General features: G+C 40.3%; 1 protein-coding gene and 1 non-coding gene across 2 annotated transcripts in view; both read right to left on the bottom strand.

Moving 5' to 3' along the window:
• LOC116328960 (limbic system associated membrane protein) overlaps positions 1-12,848 on the bottom strand; it is a 1,233,629-nt gene that overhangs the window by 1,137,734 nt on the left and 83,047 nt on the right. The window lies entirely within an intron of this gene.
• trnaf-gaa lies at positions 413-485 on the bottom strand. Its single transcript has one exon. It is a non-coding gene; the product is annotated as a tRNA-Phe (tRNA).

Raw genomic sequence — 12,848 nt, 5'->3', positions numbered from 1 at the left:
TTTGTCCTCTGGGCCACATACTTTCGTTCGTTTCTGTAACAATGTGAACTCTTATCCTCTCATTTTACTGTATGTACTGGTGAGGATTTGCAGTTAGATATTATTACATCATCATTTCAGACAAGAGCCAACGCAAGGATTTAATTCTAGGGGAAACATCGCTAGGCTGCATTATGAGGTGTGATCACAAAACGTACCAAGCCTGAGGTAAGTCAATCGTATAATGGCTGAGGACTGGGAGCGTCTGGAGGAGGACCTTCTTCAAATCCCATCTCCACGTGATAGACGTTTGCAAGCTGCAACATCTGTGTTTGTTTTCTCATTTGATGGGAATGATCCACGTAGTTGTTGGCCGTATAATGAAGTCCTACCAACGAACCTACCAAGCCCCAGATGGGGACCAAAATAGCTTTGCCGAAACCCAGGATCGAACTAGGGTCCTTTAGATCTTCAGTCTAACGCTCTCCCAGCTGAGCTACTTTGGCACTCATGAAAGTTTGCCTCGAAATTCGAGTTACTCTATATAATCTATTACTGAGAAGTGAAATATGAATGAATAAAGGGCTCAAAGACAAATAACACTGGTGGTCTGACTGCTAGTGATGGAGTAGATTTAAAGATATCATGTGATTTGTTGTAAAAATACACTTCCAAAAGCTGATCTCACCTCACCACCTGACGTGTGAGATACCCTGTGAGATATGACAGGTATATATGAGTCAGTATTTTCTTTATAGGTTTGTCCAACTTTTGCATAGAAAGTGGTGAATGCCTCGTACAGTCAACAAAAGACAACTGAGATTCATTTACAGCCTTCACGCTTCCACAGTATATTTCTGTATTCAGATTCCCAGCAAGGGGCAAACTAGCACTGCTGCTGTATGTGGAAGAGCCATTCATGAGTGAGAGCTATCTGGCAAGAGCCACAGAAGCAGTCATGCCTTCACTGCCACACTGGTGTTGGAATTAAATAATTTGCAGTGCCTCAATAATGCTATGCTTTTTATTAATAATAAGTGTTATAAAGTTATATAGTGTAGTATTAAGTGGACACAGCCCTGAAAAATAAAGGCATGAGACCATGTGTCCTTGGGGAGCAGAAAGCTGCAGACTCTCACTCACACTTGCCTGTGAAAAATGTAGATAAGAGGGGACCATCTCTAGTGGCAAGTTACTGAGACACTGTTGTTTAGACTAGAATGAGAGAGCTTCTGTAATAAAACTGTCAGGGGCACACCACCATTTTGAGATCCGCGGCAATGTGTCATGCAGGACGTATCTCCCTTCTAGAAGTATTGTGAAAGTGAAATAAAGTGTTAAATGGTCTACTGAGCAGTGTTTTGTCTTCCATCGGATGCCTCTGAGGAATCAAAAGAACTCAGTGAAGTGCTGATATTGACACTGTACAACAGTTTCTACTCCCAAACCATCAGACAGCTCAGTAGTCAAGAACTAGACTGGAAGAATGCATTTAATACATGCCACTATGTACTTGTATTTTACATATTTATGCTTAAATTGTATTAATATATTTATATCTTTATGATGTCCTGCACCTTTGGTCCTGGAGGAACATTTTATTTCATAATGTATAGGATCACCTGACTTGATCTAACTCCAGTAGCGTGGCCACAAGACTGACAAGCATTGAAGGAATTTGAAAAAAAAAAATAGATCAAAACTAAACATTGCCTACATGTTACCAGAAATTAGAGTGTGGGCAAGTTAATGTATTAGTTTAAAGTGTATATCAATAAAATATTTCATTTTAAACAGCGTATAATTCTTGTAATGGTTCAGTCAGCTCTTCTGCTGTTGTCTCATTGCCAGTGTTAAACACCATTATTCACATACACACAGTGAAAGCACTTCTGATCTTCTTTGTGTTGCCTGGTTGTCTTGAACAGATAACTCGGGGGTGGACTGCTTGCTCTAAAAACAACATGCACAGTAAGACAATGGTTATGACCTTTTTTAAAAAAAAAAAAAAATCACATCTCATTTATATTAATCTTAGCACTAAACTACAATTTAACACAGATCTACTGACAAAATAGGCGTAGTAATATTCAGTACTGCCTTGTTGAAATACAATTTTATTTCAATAGTGTTAATGTTTGATAACTTATCTGTGCCTGGGGCAAAACTTAACTTTAACAACACTTCTCACATAAACTAGCAGTTGACATGTACAAGGTTTATCACTATTATTGGGGGAAATATATCTCACCAGAAAAATAAATCTCAGACATAGTCAACTCTCCACGTGTTTATAACCTCAACAACAAACAGAAAACTAAACAGATTTTGAATGTAATTTAAGTTAAGACTGAAATACTTTGGCTTTTTGGTTAGAGAATTATCTGCATGCAATGGAGGTGGTGATACCTGGAGGTGGAGCTTCTTCTAATCTCTTCACCACTCTTCATTTGGAGGCTAATTAACACTTAATTCCAAGGCTTAAAGGACCTCAGAATCAAATGAACCATTTAGTGTAGCTCATTCAAAGTCCTCTGTAGAAGGCAAAAGTTTAATGTCCTCACAAGTTAACTATTAAAATAAAAGTGAAAATGAAATGCCCTATTGATCTAACTTTCATTAGCATATCATAATATCATTAGAAAAATTAATATACTTTACACAGGACTTCAAGGGGTTTACCATATGTACACTGCATATAACAGATGTTTATACATTTTGTGCACACACATTATTTATTTAAAGGCATCATGGCTTGTAAGAAAATAATAACAATAATAACAATAATAATAATAACAACAATAATAATAATAATAATTATAATAATAATAATAAAGAGCTGTTTTTTTAGTCTGCTTATGTGCCCTTCTGTCAGAGGGCATCAGGGAGAACAGACTATTGTTTTGAATTATTTAACGTTCATCTTTTTTTCTGTTGTTATATTCTGGTATTGTTATTAATATTATTAATATTATACTAATATTATACTATACCAATAATCATCCCACAGATGTAACATTATCTACAGCTACTTTCAGTACCATTGATATTCATTTAGACTTTTTTTCTCCAATTGATCTTTCTGAGTTAACTTCAATAATTACTTCCTCCAAACCATCAACATGTCTTTTAGACCCCATTCCTACAAAACTGCTAAAAGAAGTCCTGCCATTAAATAATGCTTCAATGTTAAATATGATCAACCTATCTCTAATAATCGGCTATGTACCACATGCCTTCAAGCTGGCAGTAGTTAAACCTTTACTTATCTCCAACCTTCCTTTCATATCAAAAATCCTTGAAAGAGTAGTTTGTCAAACAGCTAACTGATCATCTGCAGAGGAATGGCTTATTTGAAGAGTTTCAGTCAGGTTTCAGAGCTCATCACAGCACAGAAACAGCTTTAGTGAAGGTTACAAATGATCTTCTTATGGCCTCTGACAGTGGACTCATCTCTGTGCTTGTCCTGCTAGACCTCAGTGCAGCGTTCGATACTGTTGACCATAATATCCTATTAGAGCGATTAGAACATGCTGTAGGTATTACAGGTACTGCGCTGCAGTGGTTTGTATCATATCTATCTAATAGACTCCAATTTGTTCATGTAAAAGGAGAGTCCTCTTCACACACTAAGGTCAGTTATGGAGTTCCACAGGGTTCAGTGCTAGGACCAATTCTGTTTACATTATACATGCTTCCCTTAGGCAGCATCATTAGAAGACATAGTATACATTTCCACTGCTATGCTGATGACACCCAGCTCAATCTATCCATGAAGCCAGATAACACACACCAATTAGTTAAACTGCAGGAATGTCTTAAAGACATAAAGACCTGGATGGCCGCTAACTTTCTGCTTCTTAATTCAGATAAAACTGAGGTTATTGTACTCGGCCCTGAAAATCTTAGAAATATGGTATCTAACCAGATTCTTACTCTGGATGGCATTACCTTGGCCTCCTGTAACACTGTGATGCATTTATTACTTCCAGGCTGGACTACTGTAATTCATTATTATCAGGATGTCCTAAACCCCCCCTGAAAAGCCTTCAATTAATTCAAAATGCTGCAACAAGAGTACTGACAGGGACTAGAAAGAGAGCATAAGAGAGCATATTTCTCCAGTATTGGCTTCCCTTCATTGGCTTCCTGTTAAATTCAGAATTGAATTCAAAATCCTGCTCCTCACATACAAGGTAAATAATCAGGCCCCATCTTATCTTAATGACCTTGTAGTACCATATCACCCTATTAGAGCACTTCGCTCTCGCTCTGCAGGCCTACTTGTTGAATGGGAGGAAGAGCCTTCAGTTTTCAGGCCCCTCTTCTGTGGATGCAGCTTGCAGTTTGGATTCGGGAGACAGACACTATCTCTACTTTTAAAATTAGGCTTAAAACTTTCCTTTTTGCCAAAACATATAGTTAAGGCTGGATCAGGTGACCCTGAATCCTCCCTTAGTTGTGCTGCAATAGACGTAGGCTGCCGGGGGATTCCCATGTTGCATTGAGTTTTTCCTTTACAGTCACCTTTCTCACTCACTACTGTATGTGTTAATAGACCTCTCTGCATTGAATCATATCTGTTATTAATCTCTGTCTCTCTTCCACATCATGTCTTTATCCTGTCTTCCTTCTCTCACCCCAACTGGTCGCAGCAGATGGCCGCCCCTCCCTGAGCCTGGTTCTGCCGGAGGTTTCTTCCTGTTAAAAGGGAGTTTTTCCTTCCCACTGTCGCCAAAGTGCTTGCTCATAGGGGGTCATATGACGCCTTGAGCAATGATTTCTAAAATTCTTAATGTTAGGGGCTACTTGGACGTAATTCAAAATTGACTTTGCTGTTGGCTATTAAAACACTGGAGCAAAAAAAATTATTGATTTTAGCAGTGAGAGAATAACGACCATCATCTTAATATAAGGGAAAGTACAAAGAAGCGGAAAAAGTTAAGGGTCATGTTTGCCCTTAAAAAAGAGGAGTGGGGAAAAAAGTTCCATCATTTTATTTGTTCCTATCGACCAGCGCTGCATACAAAGATTCCCAGCAGAAGTCTAAATCAGGCCTAACTTGGTAATAAGGATCATGTACTCTAAGACAAAAGTGGTTAAACTGAGTCAGTTTTTTATATTGACTTATTTATTTTTAATAAACACTGCAATTTAAAATATAAAAATTGTGCTTGCTGTTGGTTCTGGATACTGTCTAATACACAGGGTTATGTCTAAGGCACCTCACCTGCATTGCATAAACCTACACACCATCTGGCACACAAACACACATGGTCTACCGAATAGTTGCTTGGAATAACACAGAATAAAATGTGTATTTTAAAATATAATCAGATTAGTTAAAATGCTGTTGTGATCTAGAAGGTGCCAGAATGAATTTTAATCAGTCTTTTTACAAAAGAATGGCCAGTACGAGCCTGCAGATGAAAGCAGTCTAACCTGCTCAATAACAAAAACTACACTTGTAACCTATTCATCCCCAGAAAAAATGAAGACACATAAATTTTATTGCCTCATTGGTGAATCCAAGTCAATAGTGAGTAGGGTCACAGGAAAGATGGCCAAAGATAGCTTTATTTGCTCTTTGAGTAATTGTAGCAATTTCTAAATCTGGCTTTTGCTACATGGATGAGAATTTAGATTTGGAAAACAAACCAAATGCTTTAAAAGGGTCCAATTATTTTAGCTCCAGTCATTGGTAGGTGGGTAACTGTCCTTTAGCTTGAACCAACTAAGAGTTACCCTGATTTATTTCTTTTACTATTACCTAATATGATAAGTATTTATTCACAAATATTATGCAGATAATAAGAAGGCTTTTTAGTTTTAATGGGATTTGGTTTTATTCAAAAACCTGCTAGATGGAAAAAACAAAGCAGGTGGAAGAGTGACTTTTCAATTACGTTCATTTTTATTTATATAGCACGAAATCACAACAACACTCGGCAAGACTCTACAATAATATAGCAGATGGCAATGATACTTGAATGAAATACTGCATTTTTTTATATTTATGTAACAAAGCGGAGGTATGTCTACTTCTTCTCGCTGCCAGTGTTTCTGGATATAAAAAATTTAGTTTTGCAATGGCTAAAATTAAATCAATCTCAAATCAAACATCTTATATTTAACAGTCACAAGCTCTGCAGACCTGTGTATTGAAAGGTAGTACATCACCATCTGGCATCACTGATTCAAGTCTTAATGCTCCCATTTCAGCTTAGAAATAAAGTATTTTAGAAATCTTGACTTGACTATATTCTACAAGAATAGCACAGTGGCGGACTGTCCCTCATCTTCTCATTGCTGAGGTGGTAATAATGAGTAGTATATTTCAAAAGTATCTCAGTACTCACAAGTAAAGATGCTATGGTGTGTTGAAACTCTTGTTTGCAAGGTTTACCACACTGTACACAACTGTTAGATGCATCTCTATAGTCAGCTTAAGGATGAAACAGAGCTTTAAGGCAAATAATTCGCATTAAAGATTTTTTTTCCTTCAGAATGCTTCTTCCCTACAAGCTTATTACTACTGAGCACCAGTTTTAAACAACAATATATTTTAAAAAGAAGACTTAGTTTGTCCTCATGGTGACAGAGTGATTCCTGGTTAGTTGGTAGGAAGAATAGCTGGGAAGTCTTGTGTGAAAGGAAAATGCCCTGTGTGGGCTGGTAAATGAAGGTTTGCTGAAATGAAATAAAGTTACTAAACTGAACTACAGTAACAGATGGTGAAACCTCTTAGCGAGATCCACTTGCGGAGGCAGTTTACTAATAGCACAGTGAAAGCTTTTTCAAACTGACAGCTTGAGACACAGAGAGGCAAAATATTGAATTGACACTCGCTTATTTTAGCCATCAGGGCATGTAGCTAGAACAACAACAACAGATTTGACCATCTGTGAAAAGAAAAAAAATACTGCATTTGCAAGTCATAGATTTAAAAATTAAGAAGATGTAGAAGCTGCAATTATTTACCTTTAAGATAAACTGCTCAATCTTTTTTTGGAAGATACCAAGGTGTTCACAACCCCACAGAGAATTCTCTCCAGCTTGTTCTGAAGTTGCCTTTTGTAGTAGGACATGACCTCACCTCTCATACTCCTCAGATCAGGGTTTTTAACTTTTGCATTACAAAATTCCTGTTTATTTAGTATTATTAATGTACGTATATTATTTAGCATTTTTGAGCCTTTAGGTATTAATTCAAGTCCATGTTGTTTGTGTTAGTTATTTTGTTCCATCAGTATTTTCCATTTCCCCCTCATATCAGTTTCTCTGCTGTCTTTGACTGAGTATTTACTATTCTTACTTCCTGTTATATTTTGGCATGGTATTTGTCTCCTGCATTTCACGTTTAAGTTCACAAGTAAATTGACAGCCTTGCCTGCACAGCATTTTCTTAACTGTTTATCCAACAAGGGTCATGTGGGTGCCGGAGCCTTTCACAGCTGTCATAGGGTGAGAGTTGAGGTAGACCGTGGACAGTCCATCACAGGGCCAACACAGAGCCCACATAGCCATTTGCTACTCACATCATATACCTACAGCTGATTTAGAATCTCATAAACTGAGTAATTACTTTCTGCTTCACTGACTTTCCAGTTCGGCACACTGTTTTTGTGTTTGTTTGTTTTGGCTGTGACTGAACCAAAACTGTGTGTCACTTTATTAATGAAATAAAAAGCAGTTGGATTGATGATAAAATAGACAAAGTCGAATAAAGGGATTTATTTATTTATTCCATCATTAAATCAAACGTGAAAAGAAAACAACCATGGTCCTGAGGCTTACATTAGTAATGAAGCTGGGTTTGAAAAATTAATAACATTTTATGAGAAAGACCAAAGAAAGAAAAAGAAAATGAAATTGCTTTACACTGCTCTGGCTGTCAAGTGTAATGCCTTAGACTTGGAAATTTAACTGGAGCAATTAAACATTCATTCACTGGCCACTTCATAATTACACCTTGCTAGTACCAGATCAATAATGTCCCCCACACCATTGCACCACCTCCATGCCTCCATCAGCCTGAACCAGCGCTACAAGATAGGATGGATCCGTCCTTTCACGTCGTTTCTGTCTGGCTTCCCCAGGTCCTGTGGGGCTTAGCGGTGCTGTTTGGGCCCCGATCGGGATGGGCCTGGGCTCCCTTGCCTTGGTGGGTACTAGAGGACGGGGTGCTACTGGGGTCAGCCACCTGATTGCTCCACCACACCCACCCACACATGTGGTGCCTCTCTGTCCCCTTCTGGCCACCTGTGCCTCAATTTTATTTCACAACTTAGACACCACACACACACACATATATATATATATATATATAGGGCCTTGAGGGTGATCACGTTAACGGCGCCCAGAGGACGGTCTGTGTATTCAACCCTACCTCTGGCGCGGTGCCCACCTCTCAATTTTAAATCCATGTAGACATTGAGGGTTCTCGGGAGGCTGTGCTAACACCTGCTGCTCTCTGGCAGTCCCCTCCCTTGTTTTAAATGCACTTTAGAACAACACGCAGCAACACTACACACGAGCGGGAGGAGGGAGGTATGGGGTCTTCACACACCCCGTTCTCTACTAGCCATCGGGGCGGGGCTGGGAGGAGGTGTTGGCTGTCCGATTGGCCTCCCTGCTGCTGCGGAGCCTGGGCGGTCTGCTTGCTCCACCCCCGGGGAAAGGGTCACATCTCTTGGGTCTGGGTGCCGCTTCCCCTCTGGGGCGAGGGTACCTGGACCAGGGCATAGAGTATGTTTGGGAGTATGATTGTGTGTACATGTCTATGTATGTCTATCCCTACGTTGGGTGAGTGCTGAGTGTTTGTATATGTGTGCATGAGGGTGGGAAAGCATGTTTATGTCTGTATGTGCCTGTTTGTCTGTGTCTATATGTCAGGTCTGGTCTTAGACTCCACCTCCCTGGGTACTCCCAGGCCCTCCAAGTGTGGAGGCCTATCTCCCCTCACCACACTCCCTGCTGGTAGCTGATGCCCTCAGGGGTTGGTGCATTGGTGGTTCTTGGTGTCCGGGGCTGGGCGCTCAGGTATGCACCGCTCACTCCCCGTGGCTACTTGGGGGCCCGATGCCTGTCGCCGGTCAGGCCTCTTCCGGGGCAGGGGGCCCGCTCCGGCCTCGGGGCCTGCAACTCGGTTCACTCTGGCACAGCTGGCTGCCGGCAGAGGCCGGCGGGCACGCCGGTGCAGCCCCTCTGGCTTCTGCTCCGTGGCTACTGGGCCCCCTCGTCCTGGGATCTCCTCAGCCCTTCCCAGGAAGGTGCACGGATGCCCCTCGGTGGTACTCCTTGGGCTCTCGCACTCTGGGTCCTCTGGATGTCTGGAGCCTGGATCTCCTCCATGCCTGCTTCATGCCCTGGGGACGGGGCTATGGGCCTCCCACCCTCTAGCAGACCGTTACATGGGAAAACCTTTTTGTATACAAGCTTGATCCACACAGGTGTGCACACGGGTGTTCACTGTTCGTGAGACATAAACTACACCTTTCTTAGCTGCTACTTCAAAGCACATTGTGCGCTGTCTGTCCTCATGCTGCACAACAACTTTCAATATTTAGTATTTACTGCTGTTCACACTCAGCTAGATTAACGTGATGGTGTTGTGTTTAGTATGTTGCTTTGTTTTGTTTGTTTTTTTTTTGCTTGTCTTCTTTTTTTCTCAACAGGTGATCCAGGATTTTTTTTTTTTTTTTTCTTTCTCTTTGTCTTTGTAAGTGCCCTTTCTCACTGTCCCTTTTCCTTCTGTTTTTCTTTTCCTTCCTCTCTTTCTTTCTCCCTTTCCTATCCCCCCGTCATGTCTGTCCCATCTGTAACAACTGAAAATAAAATAAATAATAACAACAAAGTTTGATCAAATGGACCACGGCAATGCCATGATGATCCATTTGGCAAAATAAATCCATTTGGTATCCTTGTTGGTCTTCAGACAACAATTCTGACGGCTTAAGAACCAAATGGGACAGACAAAAAAAACAAAACAAAAAAAAAAAAAAAAAGTTCATTTGTATTCTTAAGATCCCTAGGTTCAGTATATTTGATTAGATTTCCCCTTGTGTCTTTGCCCTCTGTCTCCTTTTGTGTGTCTGTGTTTATTTAATTGTGAATTCGTGTGCCTTTTTCCCGTGTGTTTTATTCCATCATGTTTATCGTGTTTCCCCAGCCCGTCTGTGCTCTCCCCGTGCTCTCTCTCCCCCTCCCGTCTGCCTGTGTCCTTCCTGTGTTACATTTAAGGTCCACATCTTGGGTCAGTATTTTCATTTCCATGTCCCCCCTGTCTTCTTATGTGTAATTGTCCTCAGCTGTGCTCCTTGTGTGTTCCCGCGTCCCTCATTACCTTCTGTGTATTTATGACAGAATCTCCCTCTGTTCTGTGTCTTATCGTCCCTTATGCTGTGTGATCCCTAGTGTGCCTCTCTGTGAAGTTTAGTTTACATTTTCCCAGTCTAGTTTAGTTTTGTATCTTTCCCTTGAGTTAGTAAATAAAGCTGTATTTTGAGTTCATTCCCATGTGTTGTGAGTCCTGCATTTTGGGTCCAATTTCCTGCCTGCACACAGTGATTCATGACAGGTAAGCCTGTGTGAGATGTAGTCTTAGTTTCCTGTTCTTATGGATTGAATGCTTTTGATTAGATTATTTACATAATTACCCTGATTTCAAATTCAACAACTTATCTTGTCAATGATCTGTGAGTACAAATTTTAGGAATGTTTGAACAAAACTTAGTGGCTAAAGACATTAAAAAAGCTAGAACAGCCTCCATGCACCCAGCTCTTTCCTTTTTAATGGCAAATTTCACAAATACTGTGCACACAGAAACTCTTCACTAGCCCGCCTTAAATTAAAAAAAAAAAAAAAAACAACCTCAAACTGCATTTGCAGTCAGTCACATGTTATACGACTATGTGTCTCTCTTGCTTAAGTCAGTGCCGACATCTGTAGTAAGCCCCTTGACAGGCGTCTATCTGGAATTATAGGAGCCCTGAAGACACATCTATTGTGCGACACATCACCCTGTCAGTTCTTTTTCAGCCAGTCTCAAGCTTGTCTCCTTTTCAACTACAAGACAACCTGACGTGACCATTTTCTCTTCACTTATCGTTCATCCTGCCTCCTCCTTTTCAAACAACTCTATTATCAGCTTTCTCTGCTACGATGGTTGACATATTTGCTGATAACTAACTGGACTGTGTGTGTGTGTGTGTGTGTGTGTGTGTGTGTGTGTGTGTGTGTGTGTGTGTGTGTGTGTGTGTGTGTGTGTGTGTGTGTGTGTGTGTGTGTGTGTGTGTGTGTGTGTGTGTGTGTGTGTGTGTGTGTGTGTGTGTGTGTGTGGTCTGACTAGTCATAACACTCTGTCCAAGCCTTAGGTCAGGGGCACAAAGATACAAAATAACGCAGACCTACTGCTATCACAGAGGGTGAAGGTAATGCATTTATCTTCAGCTGTGTATTAATCCGTCTACCTCAGGTTTAGTTTCTGCCTCTCCAACGGCCATGTTTGAAGTCTCATATGTGAGAAATCTGGTGTTTCAGAAAATATTGCTTATCAAGTAAAGCCCTGGTTTCAAACGGAACAAGTGGGGGCTGTGGCGAGGCAGTTTGTACTAACAGACACACATACACACAAAATTAGCTTGTATATACTAATGGTTTTTCAAATAGTACCTTCTTGCTTTCTGTTGTCACAGACACTGAAACACTGAAACCAAGTGTCTATAGAAGACTATTCTATTATTCCCCTTTAACCAGAATTTGCCTTGCCTTTATCACTGAGATTACGGCTGCTGGCTGAATGTCCAAGAAGCAGTCTTTCACAGAGCACAGCTATAAGTCACATGACACCAAAATTATCTGGAAGCCTGAGCTACTGCTTGAGTCTGTTCAACTCTGGAGTTGCCCTTGGTGAGAGGCCATTTAAGAGCAGGTTCTTACACGATGGATGATAGTTCAGAGTACCCAGCCTTTTTGGGGCCCTGAATGTGGTTCTAGGGGTTTCCCCAACTGATGACTCAACTGTCCTGCTGGAGGACTTCAGCACTTATGTGCGTAATTACAGTGTGATCTGGAAGAATGTGAATAGGAGGACCTGCCCAACCTGAACCCAGTTTTTATTGTTGGACCTCTGTGCTAAATAGAGGTCCAACTGAGCATATCGACTTAGACTGCTGCTCTGCTGGTTCACGTCATGGTTCAGAAAATGGATGGATGTTTAAAAGGAACTGACTGCATTGTTTAGCATATGGTCATATATCTACCAAAAGGAAAAACTTAATGAATATAAGAATCCATCATGTCACATCTATTCATCAAGTATCATGCTTCGTCTCATCAGCCTCATCATCTGCCTCCGATGGTACCTGCCTCCATGAAGAACATCTTATTTTGTTTCCTAATATTTTCTGTTGTTATCAATTCCTGTGCTATCCTCGTTTCCTAAAGTGTTATCGCCCAACTGTTGCTCCCTGTAGAAGTGCATAATCTGTAATACAGTGAACTCTACATTCACAGTGTTTATCACATAAAGTGTTTATCGTCACATTTATTTTTTTTTTTACTTCCTTTCCTTAGTTTTACACCTCCTACATAAATTAAACCACCTTATGTAATGTATTTTGTGTATGCTGAAATATTCTGTACCATTTTCCTGAAGCTGAATTTATACATTATAGAAAGATTTCTTCACATACTTGTTAGCACATGACATATTCACAGAAAACCTCACACTTATAACCACTGATGCAAGTTTTTGATAACTGTCAAAATGTAATCTAATCAGACACTTACTTCTTAGGATACTTTTTTGTTATCCTGACATTTTACTGCAAAGTCAAATTCATTAAACAGCAGCCATTTTCCCCAT

The sequence above is a fragment of the Oreochromis aureus genome, linkage group 14, assembly GCF_013358895.1.
Source record: "Oreochromis aureus strain Israel breed Guangdong linkage group 14, ZZ_aureus, whole genome shotgun sequence".
NCBI classification, from domain to species: domain Eukaryota; kingdom Metazoa; phylum Chordata; class Actinopteri; order Cichliformes; family Cichlidae; genus Oreochromis; species Oreochromis aureus.
Note: the sequence above shows the minus strand (reverse complement) of the source record. Positions and strands in the feature narration are given on the sequence as shown.